General features: G+C 42.9%; 1 non-coding gene and 1 pseudogene across 1 annotated transcript; one reads left to right on the top strand and one right to left on the bottom strand.

Annotated features, from left to right (window-relative positions):
• The first annotated feature begins 1100 nt into the window (after positions 1 to 1100).
• Positions 1101 to 1174, top strand: trnat-agu (transfer RNA threonine (anticodon AGU)). The gene has a single exon. It is a non-coding gene; the product is annotated as a tRNA-Thr (tRNA).
• A 16020-nt stretch (positions 1175 to 17194) lies between these two features.
• Positions 17195 to 24450, bottom strand: LOC138242783 (zinc finger protein 436-like; annotated as a pseudogene).
• Positions 24451 to 25061: the final 611 nt, after the last annotated feature.

Consider the following 25061-nt stretch of genomic DNA (forward strand, 5'->3'; position numbering starts at 1 on the left):
TTTTTGTAACGATTTGCTATTTCATGCAGGAAAGAAAGGAAACCAGACCCAACGTTTGCTTTCAGGTGCGGTCTATTTACATAACGGACTTCTATTTCTGAGGAGCCTGATTTAAATCACACAACCCCGGTAGAAGTCGAATCGACAATCTAATAAACCGAAATCAGATGCGTTATCCATTAAACCACTAGTCCGTCACGTAAATGAATTGCACCATGGTGAGTTCAGCGCCACTACTAGTAATACCCCACCCCCATCTTAAATTTCTACGTGAGAAACGTGTTTTCCAAATTTTTATCAGTTTTTAAAAATCATCACTTTTAAGCAGACAAAGCCTTTATGTGTCGCTCTGAATTTCTAATTCATTTATAATTAAAAAGAAAATAGCGTTTTGTTCCACAACGGCTTGAAATTATCACATCTTTCACTCTACGTCTCTCTAGTAGTAAAGCAGACCTTGCTAGGTGAGCATTTGCTCTGGTAAATTAGGTCACTTTTCATGTTAACTCACTTCTTCTAAACACAACATTTCCTGGTGCACGTTTTCTCCATGAAAAAATACATTTTCCCTTACATGATTACTCGTTTTTTTTTCATCAAAGAGTACAGAAAGAAGAAAGAAAGAAAGGAAGTGTCGTAAATGAACTCTGTCGCCCGTGGGAGATGTCAAGCGCATTGGACATGAAAAGTGCCCGATAAAAGCCATTTCTGTACGTTTCTCTTAGTGTCGGGGCCAGAATGTAAAGGAGGCAACATGCTCAGCCAGCCGACTCAGCTTACTGAATGCAGGTGTCTCTGAGCGGTGTGTCCAAGGGGCAGTAAAAGAGGAGAATTCTGCCGGCGCCGTGGCTTAGTTGGTTAAAGCACCTGTCTAGTTAACGGGAAATCCTGGCTCCAAATCCCAGCAGTCCATCGCCTGTGTTGCACTACACACCCTGTAGATAATCAAAAGCATATTGAGCTCCTTGGTAATGAAATTGGCAGATAAAAGCCATTTCACATCCTTTCTCAACTTGCTCAGTGATCAGGCTCACCGCACACCGAACGAAGATATAACAGAGCAGTGTGTCCAACTGGCTGAAAAAGGGCAGTGCTTTGCTGGCGCTATGGCTTAGTTGGTTAAAACGCCTGTCTAGTAAACAGGAGATCCTGGGTTCAAATCCCAGCAGTGCCTTACTTCCTGTCTTCGCCCACTGTTTATTGTTACAGACAATATGCTTCTGCATTATGTTTAAATGAACTTTTAATTTCGCTTTTGGCACAACTTGTTTTTCAAGAAATCCACACATTGCGAAAGATAAAATGCTCATCTTTCTTATCAGTGCAAAAGAATTACTGCCAGCTGGCAAGAAAATGACAACGATCTTTTTTTTTACTTTAGCCAAAAATCTGTGAATGTAGAAAAAATACAAAAAATGTCAGTTTCTATGGCACACTCAGTCAGGGTGTCCTTCAGTTAAACACAACGTTGGTAGATCAAACGCACCCAGAGACACACTTTGAATTAATCCGATCTAAACATTACCTTCTCTAAATGTGATTGAGTTTCTTTCCACGTCCTTAGCCATCTTGATGTTTGCAGAGATTTTCAACTTTTGACACCAGTCAAACTACAAGTAAATAGTGGAGTACCTAAGTCAATATCACTGGGAATGTGAATATAAATGTAAACATCAATATTTCTGCTGTCTCCTGATAAACACAAGTATAGAGTCAAAACACAAAAAATAATGCTAAAATGTTATTCAGTTAACACCCAGATGTGACAAAACACATTTAATACTTACATCCCCTTTAAATATGTATTTCCTTAATATCAGTTCTCTTCCCTCCCCAGGATACCTGCAAATTCACTACAGCATATTAAAAGTTGTGTGTAAGTCTTACATGTGTTCTGAGTAGTATAAAGCGACACCTTTCGTCAAACTTTTGGCAGGTACCACGCCCCCTTGTCAGCCAATGGCGTGTTGTTATTTGTGCATGTCCCGCCCCCTCAGGAGCCAATGGTGTGTTGTTAAGGGTCGGAACTCCCGCCTTCCCCCCCGGCCAGTCGGTCCGGAGCCTCAGGGTCCCAAAGCCCAAAGGCGGTGCATCCCTCGCTTTAGGTATGTGAAAGTGTGTATTGGTTTGGAAGGGGACCATGTCTGCAGCGGGGTTGAGTGCGCTCTATTATAAACCTAGGGAATCGGGTAGTTACAGCGGCACGGAGAGTCTGGTGTGAGCTGCGAGATCCCGTGTTGTGAGCGGCGCCAGCCACGGCCGGGTGGCCGAGTGGTTGTCCGGCCAGGCTGCTTATACGCTGCACAAGCCGTGTCTCAAAAGCAGCAGGGTTGTAAGCACACACACACTGACTGCGTAAAGTCTCACGGAAAGAACTCGCAGGACAAACACCATGTGAAATGTGAACCGCTTTATTTCAACAGTAGGTGTTTCAAACATTGGGCTCATTAGGGACATCGTTAGCTAAACCTTGTTGGGCATCAGCTTTATTAACATTTGGCCGAACACACAAGCATAGACACGAAACATTCAGTTGTGCTGGTAGGCTGAAGATTGACCCGTCCACATCCTCTTTATTCTATTAAAGGAAAAAGAAAAGAAAGGCTTAAAAAACTTTTGAGCTAAGGTTTTTTGTTAATATTTACCATTTGTAGCGTGGTATCATCGCTAGCACCCGGCAGTTCTTCAACATCTGGTACCCCAGCTGAACTCACACCCCCGCCGCTGTCACAGGGTGCAGAGGGTGGGGTCGGGTTTTGCTAAAAAGAAGACCAAGTATTAAAATGACATACGCTAAGCACCGATACAACAATTCCACGATCAGAAAAAATATTTTAGCCGCCTACCTCTTCACTTTGTAGAGTAGCAGACCCCGTTGTTTCTCCACACAAAGAAGCCATCTCCGCAGCTCCTAACAAGGGGCGGTGTCTGACAGCGCCAAGGACGCGCTGCGACCCTGTCAGTCCGGAGCGTTTAAGAATATGCGCCAATGGTGTAACCACGCCTACATAACACAAGACATTTTTCAATTGGTTGTGATGCTTTAAAACGCATCACAACCAATGTTGTGATGACCCCCCCCCCCTTGTTTTATCGAGAGCGAATAGTATTCACATATCAGTTTATACGTTTTAAACTTTAAAAGTATTAACACACAACGCAAACACAAATGATGTGTTTGCCCAGAAAAGAAATTTTAAACACGCGGGTTTGGTCTTAAAGTTTTTAAAATAATGTAATAAGACACAGTTTATTTTTAATAACACATTCGCGACAGCTTTTTCGAAAGTTTGAGATAAATTTCCACACATCGCAAGCGTAAAAGTCTTTAAGGTATTAATAGGCAACAAATGATGGGGTGTTGTTCTTCATACTTTAACGGATTGGTCTTAACGTTTTAAAATCACGTATTAGAGATAATTTGTGATGTTTTGGAGACGTGCGGTGTGTGTGGCGGGGTTAGTTAAAGTGGCTTATGTACATCGAACACACAGAGCCCGTTAAAATCCAACACCCGTTAACCACGGCCAGTGAGTTCAAGGTTGGCCCATATTTTCTGGATGGTTATGCTGTAATTGACGGAGTGCCGACAGCCTTTGAGCTCAACGGTTGCTTTTTTCATGGTTGTAGCGTTTGTTATTGTGAAAACGATTTTAATCCGCTGACAAACACTACTTTTGGCTGGTTGTACGATGGTTAAAATTAATTTTCTCAAAATGAGAGGTTTTAACGTGCGTGTTTTGTGGGAGCACGAGTTCAGAGACATGCTTGTTGAAAATGGAGACTTGGGTAAATTTTTAACAGCTGCGCAGTTACCAGAGCCTCTGCAACCGCGGGAGTCACTTTTTCGGGGGAGAACAAATGCTATTTGTTTGCATTACACAGCTATGATTTCACCAGTCTGTATCCGTTTGTGAACAAAACTAAAAAATACCCACTGGGGCACCCCCGAATCATTTATAACAACTTTGGAGATTTAAAACGGTATTTCGGTTTAGCGAAGGTGAAAGTTTACCCACGCAGACGTTTATACTTTCCAGTTCTTCCAACCAAAATTGACAAAAAACTGTTTTTCACACTGTGTCGTACGTGTGCTGAAACAAAACAGACCACCCCCTGTGAGCACGGTGATGAAGATCGCGCCTTGACTGGTGTCTGGTGCACCCCTGAATTACAGATGGCCTTAGATCTGGGGTATTGAGTGTGTAAAATTTACGAAATTTGGCATTTCGAAAAGGCCTCACACGATATTTTTACCGACTACATCAAACTGCATCTGAAAGGGAAACAGGAAGCTTCGGGGTTTCCTGAGGGGTGTACAGATGTCGCGAAACAACAAAGATATATCAGCGAATATTATGAAAAAGCGGGTGACGGCTGGACCCCGGCAACATTAAAAAGAATCCGGCCAAAAGACAGCTTTCAAAAATTGCCTTGAACAGTTTGTGGGGGAAGTATGGACAAAGAGACAATTTACCACAGACCACCATTGTGAGAAACCCCGATGAATTGTTCAGGTACTTATTTACGCCATATCATGAGGTGTCAGCCTGCGAGTTTATCAATGAAAACACAGCCTGTGTTACGTGGAAACACTAAACACCACTATACAGGCCATTCAAACACTAACATTTTCATCGCTAGCTTTACAACCGCCTATGCCCGCTTGGAGTTATACAATCTGCTAAATGCTTTGCAAGGCCACTGTCTGTACCACGAGACAGATTCGGTTATCTTTGTGAGCCGGGAGGGTGAGTGGAATCCGGAACTGGGTGACTACTTGGGTGAGCTGACCAGCGAAATAGCTGCTGGACAACACATCACCGAGTTTGTATCAACAGGACCCAAGTCGTACGGGTACAAACTGTCTGGAGGGAAAGCCTGTTTAAAGGTAAAAGGCATTACGCTCAATGTGAACAATTGTGAAAAAGTTAACTTTAAGAGTCTGCGGAACTTGGTTTTTGACTATGGCGTTAACCCTTATGCAGAGTGCCGGGAATTTAAACACATTTCTATTCAACAGCCGATGATCGTGCGTGTTAAAAAGGATTGGCGCAGTGAGACCCGGACCTTAAAGAAAACCCAGAAGGTGGTGTACGACAAGCGGGTGCTGCAAGAAAATTTGACATCGTTGCCCTACGGATATTAACACGATGGATGTCAGGTTAAAACACCCTTTTTCATGCATGTTGTCCGGACCCACGAATTGCGGTAAAAGTTATTTTATAAAACAGCTCTTGGAGAACGGTGATACCGTTATGACTCTTAAACCCGAAAACACAGTCTGGTGTTACAGCTGCTGGCGACCTCTATACGCTGAGTTGCTTGTGAAATTTCCATACATTCAGTTTATAGAAGGACTACCAACGTCGTTTTCCGACGACCAGCTACTGCCGCAGGGTAGAGTAAATTTGATTGTAGTTGATGATTTGATGGAGTCTGCGTGTGAAAATAATGAGATAGAAAAAGCTTTTACCAAATACGTACACCACCGAAACCTCAGCATCATGTATATCGTCCAAAATGTGTTTTGTCAAGGCCGGAAAAGTAGAACCATCGCGTTAAATACAAACTACATGGTGCTGTTTAAAAACCCTAGAGATAAACTACAGATTACAACCATGTCCCGGCAGATGTACCCCGGTAAAGCCATTTTTTTTTGGAAGCGTTCGATGACGCTACTAAAAAACCTTTCGGTTACTTGTTGGTGGATTTAAATGCCGACACCCCAGATGACTATCGTTTGTGAACAGGTCTTTTCCCCCCAGATGTACCCATGGCTTATGTATTTAAAAAATCTAAAAGTTGGTGATCTCGCAACCACAGACTCAGTCGAAAAAACAAGTTCGGGGCGTCATCATGTCTTCACGCGTTCTGAGAAACCTGACTCTCTTAAATTTTCTGGTGAAAGCCGCCCCCAAGCAGCGGAAAACTATTCTCTGCAGGGCTACAAATGATCTTATACAGGCCATAGCTGAAATTGCCTTGAATACCTTGAAAGGGAACATACCGTTATCTGCTAAGCAGTTTGGGACCCTGAAGAGAAAGCGTAAGCTTATAAAGACTTTGAGTCGAAAGGGTCTTTCTCTTAAAAGAAAGAGACTCTTGGTGAACCAGTCCGGCGGTTTTATCGGGACCCTGTTGAGTATTGCAGTACCATTGATTACGGGGCTTCTACAACGTCAATATTGGAGCACGCTGAAAAAATGTACCTGGTACCTCAGAAACAGCTCGATCGACTCCGAGAGCGGTCTGGGTTCGAAAAAATAACAACCCGTCGGTTGGATGATGAAATGCGAGACATTCTTCAGAACTCGCATCTGGCCGAATATGAAAAAGTGAAATTGTACAGTTAGGTGTTACAACGGTATTTGACATTAATACGCCAGGAGACTTCCGAAAAGGGGACTTTAACTGTTGTACTACATGAAAATGCACCCGCCGAGCTATCACTCACGTTAGCACAACCGCCGACATTGAGCGACACTGACTTTGGGTATATTTTGGACAGTGTGTCTCAGCGGTTCCGGAGAAATGCCAAGATATTGTTAAAGACCATGGCCCGCAATGAACCATTAATAGCCTGGAATGAAAAAGGGGAATTTGTGTACAAGGGGGCACCCGTTGAGGGCTCTCACATGATTGGTCTTGTCAGGGCTCTCACGCAGCAGCAAGCAGTTGCGGTCGGTAAGAAGCCAAAAGGTTGGGATGTGTTCATGGAGGCTATGGCAGAAACCAACGTGCCGGGCACCTTGCTAGCCAACGCTGGTAACCGAGAGCTACTTGAAAAACTCAAGGCTGCCCCGCTGGGGTGTGCAGCGTCGGTCAAAACTTTAAAACAACCAGTAGAGTTGTCGATGGTCGACCCGGTCTCTTAGATAACCGCTGAAAGGAGACGATCATTAATACCTAGACCCACATGGTTGTCTTTGTAACATTTTTTCTCTGGGTATGTGTGTTTGTGATAAATGACTTGAAATGTATATTAAAAAGCGTGAGCAATATAGTTAAAAATTTTTGTAAGAAAATGGCTTGGATGTAACATTAAACATAACATTAAAAAAAGCTTGAGTGCTATAACAGCGAATGTATAATAAAAATATTGTATTGATTTTAATTCATGTTTTGTGTTCTTTCTAAATAATAACCACACAGACATCGAAATGGTTTGATTTCATTTTTATTTTAGACGGTCGATTAACATTTATGACATGTTTTAAATTGTCGTAAACACCCGCGTAATTGAACATTCGTATTTTCAAATGGCTTAAAAGGGTATCAGGGTCTCCATCTCACACGGCGTCGGTTTTTCAGAAACATTTCCACCATGGGGTCATTCTGGATTGCATTCGTAGAATAAAGTTCTAAAATGTTTCTAAAAGATAAACCTTTACATCTATGGTGTAGTGGTTTTGATGGGTTTACTGAGACAATTATTAATTGTAGCAGTAATCACGAGGTTGTTCGTTGGGGCTTTTAGAAAATCAATCGTCAGAACAACTAACAACGCACACACGGGTTCAATACACGGGATACATTTATTAATATAACTGTGCAACAAACATATACTAGTCTGCCTGGATACGAGCGGCAGACCTTACGGTGAGGGTTATCAATATACAAGGTATATAATCTCGAAGAGATGCAATCACAAAGAGATACACAACAGAGAATATATGTCAATATATATCGTTCGGTTACCAAATCGCTAATCAGTGTTATTACCCACTGTTACTCTAAACTCGGAAGTAAATACATTACTCATGAATTAAATTGATAACAACTTGAGGTACAATTGAATTCTCGAGACGCAATGTAGAACATGGGGTTTACTTATCCACTGTGTTTGGATTTGGAATTTCCCGGCACGAACACCAAACCAGCTGACAGGCTCTGTTGCAGCCTCTGTTGCAGCGGTTGTCCAATGGGCGTTGTGACGGCGTCCTCTGGCTACCGGCCAACCAGTCGAGGTGCAGCTCGGAGTAGGACGGGCGGAGGAATCTGACTGCGGCGCGCAGGGCAGTCGTTGCTCCGAGGGGATCTACCAGCAGTCCGGCTGGCTAGTAGAAAGTCTCTATGCACAGAGTGTGACCGCGAGTCCTCACAAGTCACTCTTTTGCCTGGGAAGAAACTGGTTCGTTCCCGGTCCAGCGCTGCTTCTGAATAAGCTATTCAGGTTGTCGACGAGGGTCCAACTGTAGGCTGCCGTTGATCAAGCGGAGCATTCACGTTGGTAGAATTCTGAGTACGTACGGGTTCCTCGGCCTCGCACTTTGAACAAAGTCCAAGTCCTTTTGCAGACAACAGCAGTTGTCACGTGATTGTCTCTGAGGATGCGCGAAAATGGCCAAGGAGAGCCCAGAACTGAGCTTGCGCTCCCTTTTTGATCAAGACCCAGATGTGTGCTGATTGGTTGAGAGTTTGGCGGGCATTGGAGACCCACGTGGTATTACCACGCCCTGCCAGTCCCTGATTGGTTGGTCAAGGTGAGATATAGGTCACTTACTCTTGACACTTAGGAATGCAGTCCAGATGTCCATTCGGCACTCCCTAGACTGATAGGCGCCAATAGATGACCATTGATCATGATAGCCAGGCTCAGCTAATTGCATCCCCGTCTGGGAGCTTGTTTCTTATCACAAGAAAACACTCTTAAATCAGCTTGCATGAATTCTTTCTCTGTGGCTGCACCACAGAGATGGAGGGTGAGATGGGGCCTCTTTTAGGAGCATACCAACGCTTAATTCTGTCTTATTAACAAGCATTGCCGCTACAATGGTATAGAAAAAAGACACGATGTAGACCGCAGGTCACCGCAAAAGAATCTTGCGATTGTCTGTTGTTGTAAAATATGGAATTAGCATTTCTGTTTAAGAAATCAATAATATTCTTGGGAAAAAAAAAGGCTTCGGGTGAAAATCCGTAGGAGTCGAAAAATTCTGCGCCCTCGTCGTCGGGTAAGTAAATAGCCAGCCAGTGTTCACCGGGGCGGTCGTGTGGGTGAGTATTAACTATTAAACTCAGAGGAGGCCACGCCAGTCTCTCACGCGGTAGGGCATCACTGGGGAACACGCCTAGAAAACTGTCTCGGGTGTAGCGGTCCTGGGTTAGAATGTCTTCCAGCTGTTTGGTGTTCATCTTTATGTGCAGGTTGTGTGGCCTCCAGTGCTTTTTAGCTGAAGTCGTAAATGACTTGACGTCTCATATCTAGCTCTATCACGTTGTCGAACAGCGTGTACACAACCATGTTAACTGTAGTGGGTAGCGGTAGCGCGAAGCGTATTTCAGCTCTCAGATTACCCGTTTTGATAAGTGAATAATGTCCTGTGCACTCGTCGTCGGGGCTGAGGTTGAAAGCGAACAATGTGTAACCTCGCGCGTACTCCTCGCGGTCCACCAGAAGTGGTTTGTCTTTCAGACGCTTCCCGGCTGTTTTCACCAGATTCAAATATTAACGGACGCAATGTCCATTCTGGAAGTCTGGTTGAAGCGGTTTAGTGGGGATTTGTTCACCGTCCACGTAGAGAGCCAGAAAGTTAGTGTTGTAGTGTTTAAAATTGAAGGGGTTTTGGGTAAAACTGCCGCTGAATGCCGCGTTGTCCACAAACCCCAAAATGACCACTTTGGGTAACTGTCCGAGAAAGAGGTTTTCTTGGTTACATACACGGCTCCCGGCAGGCAGGCTGAAGACTTTCATCTGTACGCGGTCTATGGGGTATTTAGCGTTGGCCGTCAGGAGTGCTTCGGCGTGTCCCAGTCTGACCCCGGGTGACACTCTGACTCTTTTCACAAACAAAGATGCAGAGAGTACGCTCAGTTTGTATTCTCCGGCGTTGTTCATTAAGCAGAAAGCATCTCTGTTTCGTGTGAGTTTTATTTTCAGGTCTACGCCATTCAGTAGTAGTTTGTCCTGAAAAAACAGGTCGGCGTGAATGTGATCCAGGAGCTCTAGTTTTCGGCTTTGCGTCGTGTATGATGCTCTTTTTCTGAACCCCTGATTGGGACCATCCAAAATTGTGGACTCGTGTTCCCCGGCTGTGTCTTTGTCAAAGAGCCCTGTTGAATACTGCGTCGTTGTAGTTCAGGACCGACTCTATAAAGGCTCTGTAAGGATAGCAGTTGTTGCTCTGGCTGATCAATCGGTCTCCTACGGTGATGTCAACCTGGCTGAAGATGGCTGCGATGGGGTACTTCACCAGGCTCACACGGGCTGCCGCATCAATGTCCCGACCGTCTTCTTCCATTATTTTACAGGTCAAATAGAGCAGGGTGTTGTTTAAATCTAAATAATCTTCTCCGTTGCCTGCGACGTAGAACTCCAGAGGTGCGTTTTCTGTTAGGGCTGTGAGGGGTGGAACTTCTATGTACAAGCTTTTCTCGATGCTTGTTTGGGTAGGTGCTAATTTAAATATGTCCAGCTCCGACTTGGCTCATTCTGCAGACATGAACAAAAGCCATGTTTAAAATATGTCTCGTTTCGTGTCTCGTTGATTGCGGTGTGTCACGCTCTTCTTGGTCGACCTGAAGCTTTTATGAGTTGCCTGTCTGCGCTTAGCCATTCTTTTATCAGGTTTCGGCGGCCCCCGACGGTGTGATGATGACGTCTGTCTTTTTCTCCTGACACCCCTGCGGATGTATGCTAGACCTGAACCTTCCTGCTGATGTGCAGCCACCTTAGACATGACCGCGCTTGTAACGTTGCTGACCACGTCTTTGGTGATGTTTTTAGCTGCCGATGCCATGTGCGGCTTAGCTATTTCAAACCCGCGTTTCAGAAAAGGCACGGCTTTTCTAAATAGCGCTCTGAAAATACCCCCCGATACCAGCGCCGTACTGAACCGGTAGCCCTGAAAATCCTGGTAATCCATAACCAGCCTGTTGTTTGTAGTAGTGTGTATACAAAGAAGGATCCCCGTAGCTCTTGATGACCGTCATCCTTTTAGATGTTTGTCGCTTTCACAGGTCTGAAATGCAGCTTGACGATGACCTATCCAAATGCAAATGACACGTGTTCGTTTTGATCCGTCTTTATTTCAATAGTGATGTTGTTAAAATGGTCGATGCTCACCAGCACGTAATGGGGTTTGTCGTACAATACTGTGACGAATTCACCATCCACGCCTCTGAAGGGCACACAACACAAAAGCGGTACGTAGACGTCGCCTATTAACTGGTGTTCTATGATATCGGTGTATATATACATGGTGTTAAATCCGCCAGTCATATCGACGGGGTGCGGTGATTTTACACCGGCGACACCCGAATTAAAACCCAACATCCGCGCTAGGTGGTCACGCACTTGCATAACAAACCGTTTATCACTAACAATCCTTACCGACCGGCTAATGGGGTTGTATTTAAGACTTACAGCCGTTAACTTGGATTTTTCAGCAGCCCGTTTCATTTCATGCAAGAGCTGCTCGATGTTGCCGTAGTACCCTCTCGGTAAGGTACAGGTCCAGATAGTCTTGAGCTCCTCGCTGACGAACAGAAAAACTTCGTCTTCATCAAAAGTGTTTAGTGTATTCGGATAGTGTAGTTCGACCAGGCCCACTTCCCAGCCCCCGTCCAGGTCAATCGCCTTTGCCAGATGCTCTGTGAAGCACGCGTTAGTGTTCTTTGGAAACATCTTTGAGGATGAATTACTAGCCAGCATCACATAGAAACCATTGGGGTTCATTTTTCACCACCTCTATATGTCTCGGACCTCAGAAGCCTTCACTCAACTATTGAATTTATCGCTCCAGCCACGCCACTTTACCAAAAGCTGTTTTTGCCACGACCCCTGGCTGCTAAAATCCGTTGGATGCGGTAGACGTTCTCAACATCTGGGTTTATCTTCTGTAGCTCTTCGGCATAGAAGGAGCCCTTAATGTTGTTGCCTGCGTAGTCCTGCAGTTTGTAATAGGGTCTCAGAGCCGCGGTCCGCTCTTTGACAGTGAAAATTTCATCTGTGAAGGTCTGTTCATATCCCTTCTCAAACACTCCCTTTATTTTGGACACCCGCACGCGATCACCCACATTAAATGAAAACTTTGACGGTTTTCTCTTAAAGTGCTCGTCATTGACCGTTCTCCACACCTCAAGGGAGTTGTCGGACGTAACAGAAGCCGGGGTTCGTTTAATAGTCTTGTGGTAACTATGGTTATAAGCGTAAATAAGATCTGAAAGGACGTCGATATATCGAAAGGTGTTTTTGTGTGTCAGGTACCTCCACATCTTTGTTTTAATAGTTCTGTTAAACCTCTCGACCACGCTAGCCTTCACATCGCTGGCCGTAACGAAATGTTCAATATTCTCACGTTTGAGAAAATTTTGGAAGGTCCTGTTAAGAAATTTTTTACCATCGTCCGTTTGTAGCTTTTTAGGAGCACGCCCCTCTTGCAGTATATTTCGGAATGCGCCTGTCACGGCCCCTCCAGTCTTGGTTTTCAGCGGCACGGCCCAAGCGTATTTAGACAGCATGTCTATACACATTAAGATGTAACAGAAACCGTCGTTGAACTAGCGGTGTTCTCTCATGTCCACCAAGTCGGCCTGCCACTGCCAGTCCATTTCGGACACCAGCGTCCTGTTTCTCTTAAAACGTACGCGCGCCGGCTTGTGCAGCGTATAAGCAGCCTGGCCGGACAACCACTCGACCACCCAGCCGCTCACACCCCGGGATCTCGCGGCCCGCACCAGACTCCCCGCGCCTCCGTAACTACCCGATTTCCTAGGGTTATAATAGAGCGCACTCATCCCCGCGGCAGACATGGTCCCCTTCCAAACCAATACACACTTTCACACACCTAAAGCGAGGGATGCGCCGACTTGGGGCTTTGGGACCCTGAGGCGCCGGACCGACCGGCCAGGGGGAGGCGGGAGTTTCGACCCACACCATTGGCTCCTAAGGGGGTGGGACATGCACACATAACAACACGACATTGGCTGGCATGGGGGCGGGACAGCCAACCACCTCGGACGACCATTGGCTGGAAAAGGGGGCATGGTACCTGTCAAAAGTTTGACGAAAGGTGTCGCTTTATACTACTACCGTTGTTCCCCAAGAAGGAAAGCTGTTTTACACTGACGTCACTCCTTTTTATTTAATCCAGATTTTAAAGACAACTCCGCCCTCAAAGGAAATCAAAGGAAAATGTTGTATTAGTACGAGCTTCACAGGCTCTGAATCAGACCATTTCAATTAGTCTGATCAGTGCAGGACAAGTTAATGTAGAATTATTGCTTTGTCTGTCTCTTGTTTGTATATAAATGAATGTCTCTTAAAACTTAATGTTAGTTTTTAATTTAGTTTTAGTTTTACGCCATGCGTTGACATATGCACAAACACACGAAATGTCTCATTCCTGATTCAGCTCATGCTCCATAGGAGAGAAAAGATTCCTCCTGTTTTTCGTATAACCATATCAGAACAGAAGCCCGTGTCACCCAGGTCTGATTCAAGATCGAGTTGCATCTTCAACATTTTGTTTTTGTTTCTGATCATAATTTTCTTTAGTTATGATCAATATTGAACATTTTCTAAATAAAACAAAACTAATCAAACATGCAGGCAGATTTTTTAAAAGTATTAGGAGTTGACAGAGCGCTCCTTCGGAATAGTTGTCAGAAAATGTGAGAAAAGGAAAGTTACGTAAACTCTCACACACAGCATTAAAGACTGGAATCTGATCATAAAAAAACTAGCTGTCTCCCCATCGGTAATCAAGCCCCGGTTTCCCGCGTGACAGGCAGGGACACAAACAACTTTACTAACTAGGAGCGCTTGCTACCTCTGTCAGAGGATCTCAATCTGCTTTCCGTGTACAAGAAGATGTCCAACTCATGTAGCTAAAGACATAGACGACAGTGCTCCACTGAAATCTTGATCTCACAACCCTCGGCATGACTCCGCTGTTCTGCTTTAGACAAAGGGGGGAAAAGACTTCTTTCATCACACGTTCTGCACTGTTTACGGTGTTTGCAGTGCTCTTTCTTAATTGAAAACCAGGAATCGGCACCATATGAGGTGAGACTAGATAATATTGGAACAAGTAGCCTCGCCATTCCATGCGTGACGTGAGCAAAGTGTAATTCCTGTCTTTATAGTGTGCTTGTTAGAGACCTAGCTGGCACCCAGAGCGCTTTAAATCCGGGAGACAGCAGCCCAAGACAAGAGAGCTTCCTTCGTCTAAGTTTTTTGCGTGAAGGGGGAAAACCATGCGTGTGCTGCAAACCATCTTAGTATCGAAGTGCCGTCCCACATAACCGATCCGAACAATCTGCTTTACAGAGGAGCACTGCCGGAGCTTATCGTTGGCGAACTGAACACCAGGCCGACCTCTTCTGTGACTCTTAAACTCTAAATCTTAAGGTTGTGATTTCAAGCTCCACACTGGCGGGAAATTCCATAGGTTATGATCAAATTTTCTTGCATGCTAATCAAATGAAATATTAAGAAACTTTTCCCAAAACAAGTTTCACAGTGACTTTGTAGGTGACATTTTCCTGATGAGAATAAGGTTTCGTATGCGATCAATAACAGCACCAGAATAAAATACCGGAAAGAAATGACCTGTCACTAAGAGAATTCATTAAATGACGCCGAGACATAATCAGAAAATCGACATCAAGAAAATGTTAATCACTTTACATATTCTTTAGCATTTTTATATATACACATTCTTATAGACGTTCAAGGTGTTCTAGTCGCTGTACTCTTCGTAGATAATCTAAACGAAATTACAGTACAGTACAGGACACGCAGTGAGGAGCTCACACAACAAATACTCTTGAACACAAAAAAAGTAAAGGCACATGGCACATCACGTATGAGTTTAGTGACAACTACCTCAGAGATTGTAAGCTGGGTAGTTTCAGATCACTTTTTTATTAAAAGTTCAAGCAAACCTGAATAACTTTGCAAGAGACATTTCAGAATCCTAGTCAAATCCAGTATGATTGCTGTATTGATTGTACTGATTGCGGATGCTGTAAAAATAAAATGACATCAAGGGTGCTGTACGCAGAGGTCTAAAGCCTGCTCCACAGAAGAACCTTATCCAGAGGTGTTAAAGAAGTCGAGATCTCGCCATGAGAGGGGAAGTGTTGCGCCCCTGAAGAGGGAAATGATTAAATAATCAGTCACTCAACTTGTTTCCTCATCAGTGGCTTTTAGTGTGATTCTATATAGGATAAACAATTTACAGTAATACAATATAACAAAGAATATAAGCTGAAAGTTACAAAAATGGTTCTTAATATTTTTCTAACTATACATTAAGAAAATATTCTGCATTATGTCTTATTCAGTCTTCTCCTTAGTATATTCTACATTTCAGTAAAACACAATCTAAATCGACGATATCACGAGACCACATTAGTATTTCTTTAAAAACATAATGTTCACTAGCAATATAAAAATGTGGAGCACTTTGGTTATTATAAACACCAATAAATATAGAAAACCAGGAACAGTTTCTGTTCCTAAGGCTAAATAATCTAAGGCTATTACCGAACATGAACTAAATTGCTAATTTCAAATTTCATTTCATTTAACATTCAAATTTAATTTAATTTAAAATTAAATTCAAATTTCATTTAACATACCAAATACATGGCCTTTATGCTAACTATGAGGATTGGCGCTACCAACTTTGTTCTAATAACTCAATATAATTTAACAAATACACTCAAATCTGAACGGAAAATACTTTTGACATAATAACAAATCATTGACAACTTTTCTCCAAATCACAATCGTGTTTTATACACTTTTTACCTGAAGAGGGAAATGAGTTATAGTTACTCAACTCTTTCTTTCCTCATCAGTAGCTTTGATTAGTTTGAATGAGGAATGGGAGCTCCCTCTCACTGTTTCACAGACATAAGTAGTAAATTATTGATTAAAACTGTAGACTCTACGGGTAGATAACAGATAAAAAGACTGAACAAAATAACATCCCAGTGAAAACTATACGAAATGACAGCGTCCATTTTACTTTTACATGTATCTATTTTAACGGCTGTGTAACTTTTAATAAACACAGTATCACGTATTCCATTCAGTTTTTTTCAACAAGCAATGTTTGTTACTTCCAATCAGATTGCAATCCAATTTTTTTTTTACTTATCGTACTTTTGAGCACACGTTCTGTGCTATTGTGTGCTGTATTATTCTTTCTTGCCTCACCAGGGTTATGAGGTGGAAGGCAGAAGGTTATTCTTTACATTTATACTCCAGTTCTTTCTTCTATCACCCATCCAGGCTTATACTTCTGTCCTCTCCACACCTCACATTCTTCTCCGTCATCGCCACCTCTCGCAGCCCATCACTACCTGTTTTTTTACCCTTTTTGCTTGTCGCACAACCCTTCTTTTAACTTTTTTTAAAAGTTGTTTGTCTTCTTTTCTTGACTTAGCATTGCTAATATTAATTCCCTCCCCATATTCTCATAACTTAACAACAATACTATCGCCATTCATTTAGCAGCAGCTGCAACTCACAACTGGCAACCCACTGAAGCTCAGCAGGTGTGAGCCTGGTCAGTACCTGGATGGGAGACCTCCTGGGAAGGTTGCTGCTGGATGAGGTGTTAGTGGGGCCTGCAGGGGGCGCTCACCCTGTGGTCCATGTGGGTCCTAGTGCCCCATTATAGTGACGGGGACACTACACTTTAAACAGGCGCCGTCCTTCAGATGAGATGTAAAACCGAGGTCCCGAATCTCTGTGGTCATTAAAAATCCCAGGGTGTTTCTTGAAAAAGAGTAGGGGTGTAACCCTGGTGTCCTGGCCAAATTTCCCATTAGCCCTTACTAATCATGGCCTCCTAATAATCCCCATCTCTGCACTGGCTTCATTACTCTGCTCTCCTTCCCACTGAGAGCTGATGTGTGGTGAGCGTTCTGGCGCACTATGGCTGCTGTTGCATCATCCAGGTGGGGCTGCACATTGGTGGCAGTGGAGGGGAGTCCTCATTACCTGTAAAGCGCTTTGAGTGGAGTGTCCAGAAAAGCACTATAAAAGTGTAAGCAATTATTATTTTTATTATGTTTTATTTCAATCTAAATACATAACTTTTGTTTCCATGTTCCCTTTACCTTTAGCCCTTATAATACTCCTCCTTAAGTGGTCTAGAACTGACCCTGTTTTATCTGGACTAGATACCATCTCCAGATCTATCAGTGCTGCCAGCGGAGCTGCCATCACACTTACAAGTACCCTTGAGGTCAGTGAATATGAGTCTGGTGTTAGCATACAGGGCCAACTCCTCACTTAACACTCAGCTCAGCAGTCACTGGTGATTAAACTGCTAGCACAACTGGTCTATACTCATATTATTAATAATATTATTAACCTTAGCTTCCTTAGCAGGACACAGTCTTGTGTGGATTCAGTTTTATTGAGCTCAATAAGTCCGACAACGCGCGCTGGGTCTGCCCCACAGAACAGACAAACTGCAAGGGTTTCCCAGCTCTTATATATACAGTCAGAAGAAAGTTTGTTTCACAATCTGAGTGCTTGTCCTGTTCTTTGATATATAATTACTTCTTGTCCTACTCTGTCTTGCTCTAGGTTCTGCCCTTTGATATGCAGCAGACATTGGTCTGGTTTGTCCTGTCTGTGGGTGTTGTTCCTGTCTGTTATTATGTAACGTTAAGTCACTGGGGCTGCTAAAGCAAATCAGCTTTATGGCATCTTAGTTTAACTTTTGTTTGAGGCTAAATTAACAGACCCCATCAACACCTTTCACAATGTGCTTAAGTTGAAAGGGTCAGTAACTTGGAATTCCTTGGCGTCCATATCACCGAGAACCTCACATGGTCTCTCAACACCACCTGTCTGATCAAGAAAGCGCAACAGCGCCTGTACTTCCTAAGACGGTTGAAGAAGGCTAAGATATCTCCCCAGATCCTCACTAACTTTTACAGATGCACTACAGAAAGCACACTGACAGGCTGCATCACAGTGTGGTATGGCAACTGCAGTGCTTCTGACTGCAAAGCCCTACAGCGGGTGGTGAAAACTGCCCAGTCTATCACTGGGGTTGCCCTCCCATCTATACAGGACATTAATGACAGACGGTGCTTGAGGAAAGCTCTAAGCATCATCAAAGACCTGACACACCCCAGCTACAGACTTTATGATCTGCTACCATCTGGAAAACGGTACCGGAGCATTCGGGCCTGGACTACCAGACTCAGAGACAGTTCTTACCCCTGCATTATCAAACTATTAAACTCCCAGCTTCTCTCACTCTCACCTCACCTCTCACCTATGATCTGAAACTCACAGCGCCTTCTTTCTTTCTTACCAAAAACCCAAACACACATTGAAAATCTACCTCTACCATACATGTCAATGTATGGTAGAGGTAGATCCCCATAATTTCATTCCCTTTATTTCATTCTGTTTATGCATGTTTTTGCACATAACCTGTTATCTTTTTGCTGTTTTGAACATTGCCTGTTGTTGATGGTTTTTTTGACAGTCAGTGATATTTATTGTGCAATTTATCAAGCAATTGAACACCAGTGAATTTGAAATGAACACAGGTGTACCTTGTTAATGTATTAAGTGTGATCTCTCAAGATAATTGACCCAAATTAGGTTGTTAAAACAAAGGGAGTGAATACTTATCAATTAAGTAATTTTCCATTCTAAATACTTAACATTACAGAGAATTGCTTCTACAGGAGTGGAAAAAATCCCATTCAAATATGATTTAATTTGACTTTGCAACACAGCAGAATGAGAAATAAACAATGGGATGTGAATATTTTCTGAAGGCACTGTATATATTGCTTGTCCTGTCTTGTTTAAAAAAAAATAGCTGCAGTGAAAAAAAACATTAAAATATAGAATTATTACTAATGGTGCCAAAATAGATTTTCTTATTAAAAGAGATTCATACAATATCTTATTCTTTATTTTGTACCCTTTATTGCATAAATATTTCTTGTATTTGATATATATATCCTCCCTGGGGATAAATACACTTTAGATTGTGCAACACAGACTTTGAGCTCTTTCTGTAGAATTTAATCAGATGTGTGACTTTTTTTTCCCTTAAGAGTGACAGTTAAGGATCTTAATCTGTTTTACACACATTCTTTGCTTAACATGGTAAGTTAAAAGCTGTTAAACAATAACAAGCCTATCCAATGAGACAGTCTTAATTGTAAATTAAACATGACTATAATTAACATTCCAAGGGTATAAGGAATTCAATTCAATTTAGAAATTAATTCAATGTAGACCTAATTCATTTTAAAATTGAATTAAACTAAAAACATTTTACTATACACAAATTAAACTCTGTGACAAGAGCTATTTCTATTTTAGTCAACTGTAAATAAGAGTATAGTCAAAATTTAATGGACCAGACGAACTCAAAAGTGGGTGACTATGACTAATAGATATTTTAGGAACAAGTAAAGGTTTGCTGAAAAGAGAAGAAAATAAATGTTTCGACAGTGGAGCCTTTTTCGGATGTCACATGCTGATGCATCTACCTACTTGCACTAAAAGACATTTTAGTTGACTTGACTGGTGACTGACCTGGTGACTAGATTGGTGTTTTTAAGTCACCTGACTGGAAAAAAACTCTTCCCACACTAACTGCAGCTGAATTATCTCTCTCCTGTGTGAATACGCTGGTGGGTTATTAAGACATCTGACCGACTAAAACTCTTCCCACACTGACTGCAGCTGAACGGTCTCTCTCCTGTATGAATGCGCTGGTGGGTTTTTAAGACATCTGACCGACTAAAACTCTTCCCACACTGACTGCAGCTGAACGGTCTCTCTCCTGTATGAATGCGCTGGTGGGTTTTTAAGTCACCTGACCGACTAAAACTCTTCCCACACTGTCTGCAGCTGAATGGTCTCTCTCCTGTGTGAATGCGCTGGTGGCTTGTTAAGTCGCCTGACTGACTAAAACTCTTCCCACACTGACTGCAGCTGAACGGTCTCTCCCCTGTGTGAATGCGCTGGTGTGATTGTAAGTGGTTTCTTTTACTAAAACTCTTCCCACACTGACTGCAGCTGAACGGCCTCTCCCCTGTGTGAATGCGCTGGTGGGTTATTAAGGTACTTGACCGAATAAAACTCTTCCCACACTGACTGCAGCTGAATGGTCTCTCTCCTGTGTGAATGCGCTGGTGTGTTTTTAAGTCATCTGACCGACTAAAACTCTTCCCACACTGACTGCAGCTGAACGGCCTCTCTCCTGTGTGAATGCGCTTGTGGGTTTTTAAGTCACCTGACCGACTAAAACTCTTCCCACACTGACTGCAGCTGAAAGGCCTCTCTCCTGTGTGAATGCGCTGGTGGGTTATTAAGTTACTTGATTGTCTAAAACTCTTCCCACACTGACTGCAGCTGAATGGTCTCTCTCCTGTGTGAAGGTGCCGGTAGGGTTTTGAAATGCTAGACTGACAGAAACGCTCCTCCTCCCTGTGCCATAATAGCAGTTTGTCCACTCCATCGGAGCAAGGCCTTGAGTGATTCTTCCTCATCCTCTGATCATGCTGGGGTCTCTTATTCTGAAAATGCTCCATGGAATGGTCTTGCTCTGTGTGATGAAAGTGAGATTTGTTTTCTTCATTATGTCCCTCAGTGTTCTGCTCAGCAGTGTGAATCATCTGGGGCTCCTTCTCCAGCTCTCTGAGACTAAAACCGCCCAGTTCATTCAGTTGTTCCTCTCTTTGCCCAAGAACAGACACACTCTCCAGTTCATTAAAACTTTCAACAATTTTCTGAGTAACCAGATTATTAAACCTGTGTGTAAAGTCATCAGATGCTAAGGGATTGCATGATTGTTTGAGACTGTGCAATGACAGTCTCTCCACTTGAACAGAACAAGGCCTAATTATCAAGCCCTGTAGGAGCTGCTGTTGCTCCTCCCTGTACTGACTCTCCTCTCTGTGCTGTATCTCAACAATGTTTTCTTCACTAGGTACATCAGTCTGCTGCTCTGCACAGTCAATCAACTGGGGCTCCATGTCCTGCTCTGTAAGATTAAAGACATCCAGTTCTTCACTGTGCTCTTGTACAGAGACACAGCCCAGTTCATTACAACCTTGTGTAATATTGTTCGAGTCCAGATTATTCATCTTCTTTGTAAAATCATCACATACTAAGCGCCCAGGTGTCTCACTCTCAGACTCCATCTTCATCATGGGCACAGAGTCCAGAACCTCAACAATCTGTCTGCTCTCTGTGTGCTGCTCACTGAGAGTCTTTTTCCCTTCTGGAGCAGTGAGCTCTGTCTCCTGCATCAGACTGGAGCCCCACTCCTCCTCACTGTGCTTCTGTTCAAGAGGAGCCCTTTCCCCAGCCTCAGAGAGAGCACTGGCCTCTGAACCTGTAAACAGAACAAGACAAAATCTTTATAATAATAATAAAAAACTTTATTTTATATAGCACCTTTAAAGGTGGCTTCTCAAAGCATTTTACAGAATGCCAACAACAAAAAATACACAAAATAAGCATGATGAGAACACACAGTTAGAGGAGACAGTAGATGGTGGTACTAAATACAGTAGGAGCAGAGGGGTAAAGAATAGTTCAATGAAGGGTCTTCTAAAGAAGAAGGTTTTGAGTCTGGATTTGAAGGAGTTTAGAGAAGGTGACTCTCTGATATCCTTGGGGAGAGAGTTCCAGAGCTTTGGGGCATAATAGGAGAAGGCCATCTCACCCATTGATTGTAGACGGACTTGGGGACAGATAGGAGAACACAATTAGAAGAGCGAAGGTTGTGAGGTGGGGAGTAGGATGATAACCCAGACAGGTACTGAGGTACCAAGCCATGGAGAGGCTTATAGGTGAGCAGGAGGATTGTTAAGTTGACATGCAACTTGACAGGAAGCCAGTGCAAGGACTCCAGGATAGGAGTAATGTGACTAGACCTAGTCAGGATTCTGGCTACTGAATTTTGGACATACTGAAGTTTGTTCAATGTGGATTTAGAGTCCCCAGAGAGTAGAGCGTTACAGTAGTCTATTCAAGATTAGACAACTCTTTTCAGCCACAGTTAGTGATAACACAGGGCGTAGTGGAGAAATATTTTTGAAGTGAATGAAAGATGTTTTGACAACATGCTGCACATATGGGTCAAACATCAAATATCATCCCCAAGTTTTTCAATATAGACTGAGGCTCAAGTATAAGAAAATCTACAGATAGAGTTACAGCATTGGTTTTACAAAGTTGATGGGTGGTGCCAATAAGCATGACTTCAGTCTTGTCACAGTTAAGATGAAGGACATTTTGAGTCACCCAAGATTTTATATGGGAGATGCAACTAAATAGAATAGAGACAGACACATCAGCGTCAGGTTTGGTATGGATGTATATTTGAGTATCATCAGCATAGTAGTGATAGCTGAGGCCATGTGATCTAAAAAGCTTTAAACCACACACACGCATACAAGTACACTCACAATCAATTTGGGTTGTTTAAACATAGCGGAATATGTGGGTATAAGGAGGTGTTCTGATTTAGCTTTGTCAGAAACCTAACTACCATGTAAAAAGTAAGTCTACTGTAATAATATCACAATCACATTATATTTACATTAACAGTGCACTGAGAGAGAGGGATCAATACAGACTGAGTGGACACCACAGAACATTAACACTGCAATCAGAGAAAGAGGTTAATACAGACACACTGACTAACTGGACACTACAGAGCATTAACACTATACTGAGAGAGAGGGGTTAATCCAGACACTGACTGGACACTTCAGCACATTAACAATGCACTGAGAGAGAGAGGTGGGTTAACAGACAAATTGACTGCACCCTACAGTACATTAACACTACACTGAGACAGAGGGGTAAATACAGACACTGATTGGACATAACAGTACATTAACACTGCACTGAGAGAGAGGGCACATGAACACTGCACTAAGAGAGAGGGGTGAACACAGACAGACTGACTGGACACTACCGTGCATTAACACTATACTGAAAGAGAGGGGTTAATACAGACACTGACTGTACACTACAGCACATAAACAATGCATTGAGAGAGAGAGGTGGGTTAACAGACAAACTGCTTGCACACTACAGTACATTAACACTACACTAAGACAGAGGGGTAAATACAGACAGTGATTGGGCATAACATTACATTAAAACTGCACTGAGAGAGAGGTCTTAATAGAGACATGCTGACTGAACACTACAGTACATTAACACAGTACTGAGAGAGGGGTTCATACAGACACACTGACTGGACACTCCGGTATATTAACACTGCACTGAGAGAGAGAGGGGTTGATTCACACACACTTACTGCACAGTACAGTACATAAACAATGCACTTAGAGAGAGAGGTTAATACAGACACACTGGATTAATATTCCAGAGGAGTTAATACAGACACAGACCGTGGAGGACGGTAATACTTAAACCAATTGAAATATTTTTTTTACACAATCATTAGTATACATATTAAATCTAGACCAATACAACGTAAATACAATATTTATAAATGTTGTTTCATAATGATGTTGGGTTACAAATTGATTCAGTGGAACAATTGTTGAATGTGAACGAGGTGTTTTCAGCACCTTAACCGGACAAAACAGTTCAGTTTCTAGTAAAGAATCCCGTTGCTACATCACAAGTCTTTCCCACTTCACTCTGCATCTCTGCACTATATTCTCACCAGTGAGGAAAGTTTTTTGATGACAGTTTGATAGTTTGTTAGATAACGAGAATGTTTACTCTTGCGAGATGTTTTCTTTAAAATAAAGTTTGTTATTTAAAAAATCTCACCGGTGAGGAAGTTATAGACACTGGTTTTAAACACACATACTGACTTCATACAAGTCACCACACTGACCTGAGAGCTGCAGTTCCGTATCCATTTCTTCTTTTATTTCTGCAGAGACTTCACAGGGAAGCGTGTGTCCAACACGATCTGTCTGTTCCTGATCTCCTCCTGCTCCCGTCTCCTTCTCCCTCAGCTGCAATCTCCACTTCAGGCTCTCGTTTTCCTTCTTCAGTTGCGCCATTTCACTCCCGACACTGTCCTCCACACACTGTGTGATTTTAAACACGGCCCGTCTCACCAGGATCCGGGAGACGCTGCGGAGTTTGTCTTGAAACTCGTCCTCCGAATCACACATCCTGTTTCCAAAAACTTCTGACACTTCATACACGATCGATTTGAGCAAAACGTGCATGAAAGAGTCAAGCTGGGTTTGCAGATTTAACAAGCACTCCGCCATCCTTCTTCAGAGTCGGTCAGAAACAAAGGCTGACTTCCGAAGTTTAAACAGAACAACTTATTTTTTATTCTTCACAGATCCTGTTGTCAGGGCTGTGCTCTGTTCAAGCATAAACGCAGTCGACAAGACGTTACGTATTCAGAACCTGAAGTTATTTTAAAGAAACACAACAACTTTCTTTAAAGAAAATTATTCAGTCACCCACACGTGGGTGAAATACATGCAGGGTCGCGCAGTATAATGACGTCATTCGTTAGCGCGGCCACAGTTTCAAAACAATAGAGAAGCGGAGCTGAGAAAGAGGAGTTTCTTCAGCCTGATATAAACTTCTCTGCAACACCTAGCGCGACCTAGTCAAGAGGAGTGAATCACCTGCGACCTTCGCCGTTCGTAACGGAACAGATTTATTTTTTGCCCTTTCACAACCCTCCTCCCCAACGAAAACGTCTCAAGTGGATTTTTTCAAGTGGGTTTTGATCTCCCTATGCAGGTTTTTGGTTAAAGAAAAAAAATGCTGTCGTTCAATGCGTTTGACATATCCCAACAGTGACAGAGTTCTTTTGCGACACTGTTTCTACTTTTATCTTCTTTCTGTACGCTTTGATAAAAAAACGAGAAATCGTGCAAGGGGAAAAATGTATTTTTTCATAGAGAAAACGTGCACTAGGAACTGTGGTGTTGAGAAGAAATGATTTAACACGATACGTGACCTTATTTAACGGAGCAAATGCTCACCCAGCAAGGTCTGGAGAACTTGGAGAGTCTGGTGGATGTGATACTTTCACGGTATTGTGGAAGAAAACAGTCTTTCTTTGAATTCTCAATCAATC

Source organism: Lepisosteus oculatus, chromosome 14, assembly GCF_040954835.1.
Source record: "Lepisosteus oculatus isolate fLepOcu1 chromosome 14, fLepOcu1.hap2, whole genome shotgun sequence".
NCBI classification, from domain to species: domain Eukaryota; kingdom Metazoa; phylum Chordata; class Actinopteri; order Semionotiformes; family Lepisosteidae; genus Lepisosteus; species Lepisosteus oculatus.